The sequence below is a fragment of the Ailuropoda melanoleuca genome, chromosome 2 (assembly GCF_002007445.2).
Source record: "Ailuropoda melanoleuca isolate Jingjing chromosome 2, ASM200744v2, whole genome shotgun sequence".
Lineage (NCBI taxonomy): Eukaryota > Metazoa > Chordata > Mammalia > Carnivora > Ursidae > Ailuropoda > Ailuropoda melanoleuca.
Genome location: NC_048219.1, coordinates 152,696,676 through 152,708,919, shown reverse-complemented (window position 1 = coordinate 152,708,919; position 12,244 = coordinate 152,696,676).

Sequence of the window (12,244 nt, the reverse complement as noted above, 5' to 3'; positions counted from 1 at the left end):
CAGTCATGGGTCTCCATCCTTGGACCCTGGGATAGTGACCTGAGCCAAAGGCAGATGCTTAACTGACTGAGTCACCGAGGCGCCCCTCCATGTGCTCTATTTTATCTGGATTTTTATACTTAACACAGTGTTTGTCACATATATCTATGTCGTTGCATGAACCAACAGTTCATTCATTTTTGCGTCCAAGAAGTATTCCATGATATGAGCACACCTCACGTGTTTTATCCATCCCATCTGGGTTGTATTCATATTTTTTAAAATTAATTTTGCTGAAATGTAGTTTACATATGTTAACATGAACAGATTTTAAGAATAGAATTTGATGAATTTTGACAAATTTTTGTACCTGTGGAACCACAATCTCAATCAATATAAAAATTACCTCTATAATGATTGAAAGCTTCTTCTGATCCTTTGTTTTCAATGCCCATGGCCTCTGGATAACCACTGATCTGATTTTTATCACCATAGCTTCGATTTTTCTGTTCTGTAACTACATATAAATTGAATCATAAAATATTTTTCATCTGGCCTCGTCATTTAACAATGTTTTGTTTTTCTGAAAAATTCACCCGAGATAATGTGGGGTTTTTTTGCTTCATCTGTGTTGTGGCATGAATCAGTAGTTTATACCATATATTACTGAGAATTGTGACAATATAAAAGTATAACAACATTTACATATTCATTCTCCTGTCAGTGGGCATTTGTATTGTTTCCATTTTTTAGCTATTATGAATAAAAATGGTATGAATATTAGTTTACAAGTCTTTTTGTGGTAACATGCATTCTCCACTCTTAGGTATATGCCTGTTAGTTGCGATTGCTGGGTCATAGTATAAATATATGCTTAATTGTATAACAGTTTTCTGAAGTAGTTGTACCATTTTACACTCTCACCTGGAGTATATGAGAATTATAGTTGTCTACATCCTGGCCAGCACTAGGTATACTCAGTCCTGTTTATTCCACCCATTTTAGTAGGTATGAAGTCCTATCTCACTGTGGTGTTTCCTAATGATTAATGACAGTTAGTAAACACAAAATGCCAGGCATTCTTCTGAGCAATTCGTTTGTGTTTTATACTCAAAATAACTCTATAATGTAGGTTACTGACAGGACTGATAATCAGAGAGAGCGACTTCATTTTTTAAAATCTCTATAAAATCAGCTCCAATGCTTCCTACACTCCCCTTCACAAGTAAACTTTGGACATTTTTCAAAATGTCATGTTTATTGTAGCATTTATGTATTTCTTAACCATTTCAGGTAATGTAAAACTCAACTGCTGGCTTTATTAGATTCCCATCTTGGTTTTTTTAATGTGTCACTGACAAAGTTTTTTAATGTTGTGCCTATAACCCCAATTACCCATAATCTTTGTGGATTTTATTATGTCATTTTGTGTAAGCACAGCTGTTTTTAGGAACACATATCTCTTTAGAGCAGAACTCTCTTTTTCTTGCTGCTTTTATTTTTTATTTTTTCAAAGATTTCATTTATTTGACAGAGAGAGAACACACAAACAGGGGGAGCAGTAGAGGGAGAGGGAGAAGCAGACTCTCCACTGAGCAGGGAGGCTGACACAGGGCTCCATCCCAGGACCTGGGATCATGACCTGAGTGGAAGGCAGACGCTTAACTGACTGAGCCACCTAGGAGCCCCTCTTGCTGCTTTTAAAACCTTTTTCTTTCCTAGTTTTTTGTTTTGTTTTTCCCAGCAATTTTGCTATGATGACCTAAGTGTGGTTTTCTTCTTATCTTTCCTGTTTGGTATTTCTAGTTCTTGTAGAATATATAGATTGAAGACTTTTATTAATATTAAAAATTCTTTTTTTTTTTAAAGATTTTATTTATTTATGTGACAGAGAGACAGCCAGCGAGAGAGGGAACACAAGCAGGGGGAGTGGGAGAGGAAGAAGCAGGCTCCCAGCGGAAGAGCCTGATGTGGGACTCGATCCCGGAACGCCGGGATCACGCCCTGAGCCAAAGGCAGACGCCCAACGACTGCGCCACCCATGCGCCTCTAATATTAAAAATTCTTAACCATAAGCCCTTCAAGTGTTTGCCCCATTCTCTCTCTCCTCTCCTTTTAGCACTTCATTTATACTTTATGTTGTACTTTTCTACCATATCCTGTGTATTTCTTACACTTTTTGCTGTACTTCTCATTGTTCACTCTGTGCTTCAGTCAGTATACTTATTTGTGACTTCTTTGCTTGTTCATTAATTCTCTCTTTGGCTACATCTATTTTCCTATTAAATCATGACCACTTTCTTAATTTTAATAGTTGTTTAATTAGAGCATTTATCTATGCAGTCAGTTCTCTGGCTACTGTCCCACATGCAAGGATTCTTATCTGCATCCAAGTGTGTACACCTCTTAGTGTATCTTGAATGTTGATGTACAGAAATTTGATATTAGCCAGATTCCTTTTTTCTAAAATATATGAGGTGATCTTTTGGTCTAATAATCAAAAATCTTTAAAATCCATGCATTTCTATAAGACTTGTCTCAGTGTTCAACATTCTGGGTTGATTTTCTCTGACACAAAGTGTGCCCTTTCAAAATTGAATTTTAGCCTATTACTTCAGGAAATGTTTATTGAATTGCATTATTAGAGACTAATTCTCTACAATTGTTTTTATATTTTTCTTTGGGAACTCTAAGTATGCCTATCCAGAGGTGTCGCTTATACAACTAGGTCTTGAAAAATTAAGAAGCGGATATCCTACTTAATTTCTTTGTTCCTGGCTACTGTGCAGTCTCTGATGAGAAACCTACAGAGATGCTTCACATTTCAGCTACAACAGGCCTGCATTCCGAGAACTTATATTTCGTACAAGATTTTGCTGTTTGGATGCTTTAGAGCCATCCACCTTCTAGACGATTCTATACTCTGCATGACAACTAAATGTGTTCATGTATCTAGTTCTGACATTTTCCACTAGTTGGTTTTCAAATGTTTTCTATTTGGCAGTTATTCATTTATTAACTCTCTCTCTCAAAACATGATTATGTAGCTATTTTTGGATCTGAATCCATTTAATCTTTACTAAATGAACAGACATAAATTATGGACTATGAAAATTACTACAAAATAGATTCTTGTCACATTTTCAGAATCACTGTGATTTTTGAATAAGGATTGTAATAACTTAAATAGGAATGCCAGTTAAAATATTCAACTATTTAAAACAAAACAAAAGAAAATAGGTGAAAGGGTGCTTTGTTTCATATATATTTTTTTACTTACAGTTCTTGGAAGTCTAACAAATTAGCTTATTATCTGGTGATGGATTTCATTTGCCATGTTTTGGAGAAAATAAAAAGAACAAAATGGATGAGAATAGCAAATAAATAAATATTTATAAAGGAAGAAGGAAAAGAAAAGCCACAAAAGGCAGATGCAACAGACAACAGAGAAACAGAACTAAACAGATGTATTAAAAGTTTATCACAACATCCATCATGTTCTTCCTGTCTGTGCCGGTGAGGCAGAGTTTTTTTTATTCTTTTGAATGTGTCATAGTTTCTTGCGAGAAGACTTTTGTCCACACTGTTTTCTCTGCCTAAAGCATTTTCACCATTTTTTTACTCTTATTCTTCAAATCTCATCTCAAAATTACATCCTTGAGGAAACATCTCCTGGAGGTTCTCCTATATTATGAGCTAATCTTTCCTAACACCATCATTTTATGGCAGTTATCGTGTTTGTGGTTTTTTACTTGTGTAATTGGTTGTCAAATATAGTAGACTCTAAAATTCATGAATGTATGAGCTATATCTTACTTTGCTCAACTTATATTCTCAATGCCTTACTTTAGCACATTGTGTATACTCAATAAAAGGGGTTGAATTAACAAATAAGGAGAAATAGGCATCTATAAACTGATTCCAGTGCCCTTATGACTATTGCATAGTCTTGAAGAATGTTCAAGGCTTCTACTGAGGTGCTGGCTATAAAAATAATTGAGGGTCTAAACTTGGAAATACTTTCCTTATAGTTGTGGTGGATGTCAAGAAATGGCTTTGAAGGGGTAACTCCAATTACTGTATAAGCTTTCTCTAATAAATATGAGCAATTCTCTGTGGCTTAGATTCTCTGAGAATGCTTGTGGAAGGGTGGGGATATTACAATTTGGGTTACAAAGTGATCTAGATTGCAGGGAAATTTATGGCACAGTGGATGTGTATGGAGGAGAACATGAGGGCAATCAGTAACAGGCTTATTTTTGATTTTTGAGCTCAAAGTATTAAAAGTCCCTCGGAAGTCCCTTTTTAGCCATGGAAGAAAAAGTAAATATTTCAAGAGTGGTCTAGGGTTTTGGGACACATGGTAGGCAATTATTCTGCCAGGAGAGGGACATTACTTGTGAAAAAGGAGTATAAATCACATAGTCAGAAGGCAAACTTTGTGAAAACACATGGGTCTAAGGGAACTTTGCCAGGTGTCTGAGGCACACCATGTCTTATCGTAATCTCAGGTTCATTTAAGTGGGATGTGCCACTTTTGTTTTTTTCTCTTTGCAGAAAATAGAAGTTTGGAAATTAGAAAGAAAAATAATGAGTGCTTATTCCTCTTACCAGACTTAGGTGAATTCTAAGAGATGAGAAGCAAAATTTTATAGCTAAGGGACAGAACAATTTCTCTTATAGATAATATGCTTGATTTCTAGAGCAGAACTGGGTATCTTTGAAATTTTTCAAACATGGTCAAATTTCTTTTCATAGCAAGGATGAAAAAAGAGAGAATTCAATGGTCATTAGGCTGTTTTTATTTCTATTCTTAGAGTTAATAGTTAATGAGCATGTGTGCCTTGATTGACCACTATGCAATGAAAACTCCCTCCAAGGGGTATTATTTAGTAATAGAAAGTGCACATATGGTTGGATCTAGGCTTTACTACTTACTTGTAAGTGACCTTAGGAAAATTGCTTAACCACTCAGACTTTCAACTGATTATCTATAAAATAGGATTGTAAATGCTTATCTACTAATAGGGCTGTTCATATGAGAAAAGGACTCTATAAACATTATAAACCATGAGCTCTCAAATTACATTATAAATATATAGCAGTGAAAAGTTAGTTTATGCTTAAATTAGTACTCCATTAGTTAGAAATTATCAACTATTTTGTTCTTGCTTTATATATTAGTTTTATACATATATCTCTATGTGAGAATTTTAAATTGATAGACTTATAAAACGTTAAGTATATAATAACAACCCTCTTATAATTTTGCTGCTTCCATCATTTCACATTCTGTGCCCTTAATAACCTGGTATCAAATAATTACAGCTGTAAAGGCTATAAACCAAATTCACAATCAAAGGTTTTAGGACATCGAACTTCCTTCTCTCCCCTCCCCTTCCTTCCTCTCCTATCCCCTTCCTTCCTTCCTTTTTTCTTTCTCTCTTTCTTCTTCCTCTATTAGCTGGCCATTAGTATGAAATATTACACATTTTTCAGTAGAAGAAAGCAATGAACTTTTTTTCACTTTCAAGTAACAGTATTTATGGATACTTTTGTAAATAGGAATATGAATACTTAAATGTAGAATACTTAAGAAGAAATGTGAAAAAAGACAAATAGGTTAATTTTATTATTTATGTCATAGCAGTAGCATTTGTGAGTCATCATTGACTAATTATAAATTTATTTTTGTTAGCTTTATATATTTTATCATAATAATTTAAATGCAGGAATTAAAAACTAAGTAGTATAGGATAATGTATGTAATAAAGGTTAAACATATATTTTTCTATATTCTATAATTCATTTCTGGTCTTCAGATACATTTCTTCTTATATTAGAAATAAATATTTATTTAATAGGGATATGCAGAAAATTTTATTTAGCTTTCAGCTAAAAAATTTGAATATACTGAGAAGATTTTCAAAATGGTTATTAACAACAAATATCCAATTTAAAGAGGTAAAACTACAACATATTCTGGAAGATTTGGGGGAAAAGCAAATAAATCACTTCTCTACAATAATTTGGCATACATTTTGAAAATAAAAAATTCAGAGCTGAATGATTAGGTTATTAAGATTATGAATTGGTATATCTGTTACCAGATCTAATTTTGTTACACAGAATCAGGCACAACACAACATCAGCTGTGATAGTTTGCTTCAGGAAATGACATCTGTGCTATAATTTATGTGGTATTATAGTAGAAAAGCACTAGATTAGAAATCGGAAAATGTATGGTCTGGTCCAAGTTTGGGCCCTTTTTAGGTTACATGGCCTTGAACATATCAGTTGCCTTTCTAAATCTATATTATCTTTTATATAAAATATGAAACATTAAAACCAATGTACAGAGATTTCTAAAAACTAAACTACATGGTGCATAAAACATTTTTAAAGCATAAGGTAATGCAAGGTTACTTTTTTCCACCCAGTTATTCTTTTCTTTGCTCATGTTACCCTTCTACCTACCTTTTATAATTCTGTGTAATGTTGGTGTGGACTCAAAGGAAACCAGTCCATGGCAGCTGTTGCTCTCTGTATGGGGCCATGATGGAATTCAGAAGGAACCTTGGGAGTTGGGGAGGGGAATTGGGTTGGAACAAGTGTCTGTTCCCTGCAGCCCAGTCTGGTGCTCAAACCTTTAGACTCATTGTAAGCTGCCATTGCCAACATGAGACCAAAGTGTGTGACTTGTCACCTCAAACACCTCAAACAAAAACAAAACAAAACAAAACTTCTCCATTCTCTTTAAGTGGAAAATGTAAACATGTCTGTGACACTGACTTAAAGGACCATGACTCCCCCTGGGTATTCCTTTAATCCACCTGTAATCATGAAGTTCTATCTCCCCAGCTTTATTTGAAGCAACATGGAACCTGATATTTATACTTTGCTTTCTTAGAATACCAAACTGTAGGGGTGATGAAGGGAGGATACGTATCTATTTTGATCACCATTGTTTGTACCTAGCCCAGTGGCTGGTAGATCCTTTTAAGTATTTATTGATTACATAATGAATAATTGGAACACAATTCAATCAACTGAAATAGAGAGTGTGGTATTGTAGAGGGAAAAGAAAATTTTCTCAGAGGTAAGAGAATTAAGGTTATATTCCTTGTTGGCTTTGTTTCTGTCTATATAACCTTGGGTATGTCACTTAAACTCTGAATTTCTGTTCTTTTTCTATAAAATAAGGGACTTAGTCAACAAATTCTAAACAAATTCTAAAATTGTGTAATTATGTAGTTTTCTTAGAAATGTCTACAACCATTAGAAATGGTAGTAAAATGATTCAGACAAATGCCTTTAAAATTTTCTATTTTATTCCCAAACCATCATAAATATAATTCTACCATTTTTTTTAAAATTAAGAATCTTTAATGCTTCTTTAGTAGCTTTCATAAGCCTAGCACTGTTTCCTGGGAGTGCTGAATTTTTATCTACTATTTGTCTAATACTGCAATTTTCCTAACTTCAAGCTCCCACTCTCCACACAGCTTGCCCTCCTGCCCTTATTGCATGATATTCATGCAGTTTAACATAAGTCCAATTATTTTCAAGCTGGAATGTGCCCTGTATATACTCATGAGGGCTGTGTTTTTTGAGACATTGGATAAGGGGAAGCAGCCACGGCTGTCAGAATAATTGAACGCTGTATCTTGCTCCTGTATTATAAGTGTGGCTTCCCTAACTACTGAGTTTCACATTCTCTAAGTGAAACAATTGTATATTCTTTCCAACCTCCACCCTCTTTTGGGATGGAAACTTGAATTATTAAAGACCTAATGCCAGTAATCACTGACTTTTCTGAAATCTGGCTGTAGCAGATTTAGGTCCAGCATGACCAGCAGCCTTGCATCCATAAAGGAGCTAGGGTCAGGAAAAAGTCCCATCAAACCCATCGTGTGTTGCTCTGAACTCTTCTGTGTTTTTGAACTCTTAACAATGGAAAGTAAGGAGTTGGCATGCACATGGTCTCCCATTAATTCCATCCATTACCCATACAAAGTGGTGCCATTTATGTGGAGTATTAAGGACACAGTGCTATAGACAATGTATGAGTAAAAGGACAGTTTGCGAGCCTGGTCTTTCACTTGAATGATCCTCAGTTTTTTTCTCCCAGATTAGTTATGATGATCCCCCAGATAATGTATTTCTTGACTGTTCTTCCTTTCTTTATGTGGATCAGTTATACACAGAGATGGAATTTATGGTTCCTAACTCATTTCTTTATTTATCTTTAAGTGGACACAAACTGCTTATGGCTTTTGAGTGTTTGTTGTGTTTTGTTTCATTTTGTTTTAAAATAATTTTTATGATCAATATATGTCAGAATGCAGAGATCAAAATCTCAAGATATAACATTCGAATTCATGATCTTATTTCTTCCTGCATCATATGTTATGCCTCAAGTATCTTTATTTCTTAGGCTCTCAAATTACTCTTAGGGATTTTGGTTTTAATTTCTAACTTTCTATGTGGGAACACAGACCTTAAACAAATATACAATCTATTAATGATTACAAATGTTAAATACTTGCCTCCTCAAAATACTCCTGAAATAATTTGTTAATAATACAATGATAAGTTTATTACTTTCTGTGATAAGAGCACTACCTAGATACAGTCAGCATCTTGAACAGAAGACAGAGTTGTGAAACTTATGATGTTTTCAGTATTATATTCGATTAGGATTGAGTAAAGACTGGGACACCTGGTGGTACAGTCGGTTAAGTGTCAGACTCTTGGTTTCTGCTCAGGTAGTGATCTCAGGGTTATGAGATGGAGCCCTGTTCTGGCTCCACACGGAGTGCAGAGCCTGCTTAGAGCTCTTCTCCCTCTCTCCCTCTGCTCCCCCACCCCCAGCGCCCCCCCCTTCTCTCTCTCTCAGATAAATAAATGAATCTTTAAAAAAAAGGATTGGGTAAAGGTTATGATATAATAGTTTAGGCTTTGTGGATACAGCAAAGTGAGGATTTTGAGGAAAGAGTTTAGAAGAGTCTAGGAGGAAAAACAATCATATGAAATTATTAATTGAAAAGTTAATAATATCATGTTCAATGAAATATGACTTTCAGGAAGTTTCTGAAAGGAATAATAAAGTTATGTGTAACTTTTCTCTTCCTGGGCAAGAATTTCCTGGAAAACACACCAAAAAAGCTCAAAGCCATAACCCCTTTATGTCCATTTGGTTGTATTGGTGAAGAGGGTGGAGAACTAAAGTCATATTAATACAGATGGTAAGCTGTGTGGGTTGTACTGTAAATGGTTTCAATTCTCACATGTCTTATGGAGAAAAACAAGGAGGAGTGCTGGAGGTGGGGAATGTGTGCTGTAATTTTAACCAGTGTATTCATGGAAGGCCTCACTGAAAATACAAGCTAAATATGAAGGAGGGAAACTGATTGCTTCTCTATGGTGAATTATCTTCACAGAACTCTAAGGCAATCTATCTATTGCTGTGGTGCTGTCAGATAACTATAAAGCCACACAGATGCTTCATTTAGAGCAGTATAAACTCTCTCTCTGCCACGTAGTCTCTCTGCATTGTGAAACAGAAATTCAAAACCTGATATTTTAAATGTCAGTACACAGCTGTCCCTAAAATCTGATAAGTACCTCTATTCACTCTTAGTTTGGCTATTATTTCAGCATTATGTTCTATTTTCTTTATAAAGAAAAAAAACATTTAATACTTTTGTAGAAAGCCCATTTCTTTTAAAGTCCAATTAAATTGTGGTGTTATTAAGCCCACCTTTTGTCATTCCAGTATCTTTTCTCTCCACCAAGTTTGGAGTAAGTTTACTCCCTCTCTCCTCTTGAACCAGTATAAGGACTTGTTAGTCTAGTAGAGGAACAAAATTTCTTAGTTTGAAGTAAGAAATGCTAAATATTGGCTTTCTGTTCCCTAATTCAGTGAGAAGGAAATATGACAGAACTTTTCTGTGGTATCACATAGAAATTTTAAGAATGAAAATTTGTAGAACATATTTATTTAACTCATTTCTACTATAGTAAAATTTCTCTTGTTTTTCATAGCTTATCTCCAACATAGTGCAGAAATGTGACCCCCATACTCCTGGGGTTTGGGACTCAGACTTGTGGACCTGACAGTCATACATGGAAATCAAGAAATTCAGTGTTTTTTATATTCTGGTCTGACTAGGGACTGATAATTCATGCTAATAATATATACACTAAATGGAAATATATAAACTGGTAGGTTAATTTATAATATAAAATGGAATGGCAATTAGATTAATATTGGAATGAGTCTGATCTACATTTTTTATTAAATATTACAAATGTCTATAACAATAATCCAATTCCTACCTTAAGTTTTCAAGTCTCCTAACTACTTTTCATATTTGCCTTTCTGAAATGAAATCCTAAATGTAAAATAATATAAAATTTTCAAATGTGTTTTGCACTCAAAACTGTCTTTGCAATGTGCCAGAAGGGCCTTGGAAAATTGCAAAGATTTATTCTTACACTTTATAAAAAAAAGGTGATAGAAATAGTTAAGTTTATTTGTTATATTACTATTGATGAATTACATGATGTGTCAAATCAGAAGAGATATTTTTTCACTATGTTAAATTTATATGAGTAAAATGTTAATAATATAAATATTTCAGAATTTGTATGTTATGTGGGAAGTTCCTAAAGATTTGTCAATGCCTGACTTCTGGGGAAGATGGCAGAGTAGGGAGAGCCTAAGCTTACCTTGCCTCACAGATACAATTAGATAACACCCACATCAGTTTAAATAACCCAGAAAATGACCTGAAGACTGGAGGAACAGACTCTCCACAGCTAATTGTAGAGAAGAGGCCGCATTGAAGAGGGCAGGAAAGGCGGAGATGCAGTCATGAACCAGCACCATTCTATAGTTACTTTTGCTCCAGGGAGAGGGGAAGATACCCACTTACACCAGCCCAGCTCATGCTCCATCAGTGGGCTGGGAGCAGACATGGGCCTGACTGCAAGCCGCATCCATCAACAAAAGCTTTCCAAGGAAGGTGCCCTTCAGTTCAGTGCTCCTGCATTTCTGGAGATTGCCAAATTGGACTCAGCTGAATCCCAAGGCAGCCCATGACTGGCCCATTAACAACAAAGAACCAAACTCTGCCCACAATAGGCAAGGAGAACCAGTGTAGGTGACTGGACTGAAGGCAAATGTATCTCAGCCACAGTGGAAGGGCATATGCAACATACACAGGAGATTCCCCTGAAGCAACAGGTTCCGGTGAATAGGGTATATTGCACTGCAGGACACTACAGCACCTCTTGTTCATAAAGCCACTATTTTAAGGAGCAGGAGACATAGCTGATATTCCTAACACATAGAAACAGACACAGAGTTAGACAAAATGAGGAGACAGAGAATTATGTCTCAAAGAAAAGACCAGGACAAAATTATAGCAAGAGAGCTAAGTGAAACCAATAAGTAATATGTCTGATAGAGAATTTAAAGTAATGCTTATAAAGATCCTCACTGGACTTAAGAGACGAGGAGTTCAGTGATATCTTCAACAAAAAGATAGAAAACATAAAAAAAGAACGAATCACGGATGAAGAACTCATTAACTGAAATTTAAAATACACTAGCAGGAATAAATAGTCGACTAGAGGAACAAGAAGCACAGATCAGTGACCTGGAGGACAGAGTAATGGAAAAAAATCAAGCTGAACAGTAAAGAGAAAAAAATAAATTTAAAATAAAAATAGATTAAGGGAACTCAGCAACAACGTGAAGCATAGTAACATTTGCATTATAGGAATCCCGGAAGGAAAAGAGAAAAAAAAATGGAGCAGAAAATTCACTTGAAGAAATAATAGGTGAAAACTTCCTGAATCTGGGAAAAAAAAACAAAAATCCAGATCCAGGAAGTAGAGAGCCCCCAACAAAATCAACCGAAGGAGGTCTATATCAGGACACATAGTAATCAAAATAGCAAAAAGTAGTGATAAAAGAGAATTTTAAGAGCAGGAAGAGGAAAGAATACAGTTATATACAAGGGAAACCCCATAAGGCTATCAGATGAATTTTCAGTAGACACTTTGCTGATGAGAAGAGAGTGGCATGATATATTCAAAATGCTGAAAGAAAAAAACTTGCAGCCAAGAACATTCTATCTAGCAAGACTATATTCTATCCAGCAAGACTATCATTCATACTAGAACAAGAGATAAAGTGCTTCCCAGAAAACAAAAGCTAAAGGAATTCATGACCACTAAGCCAGCCCTACAAGAA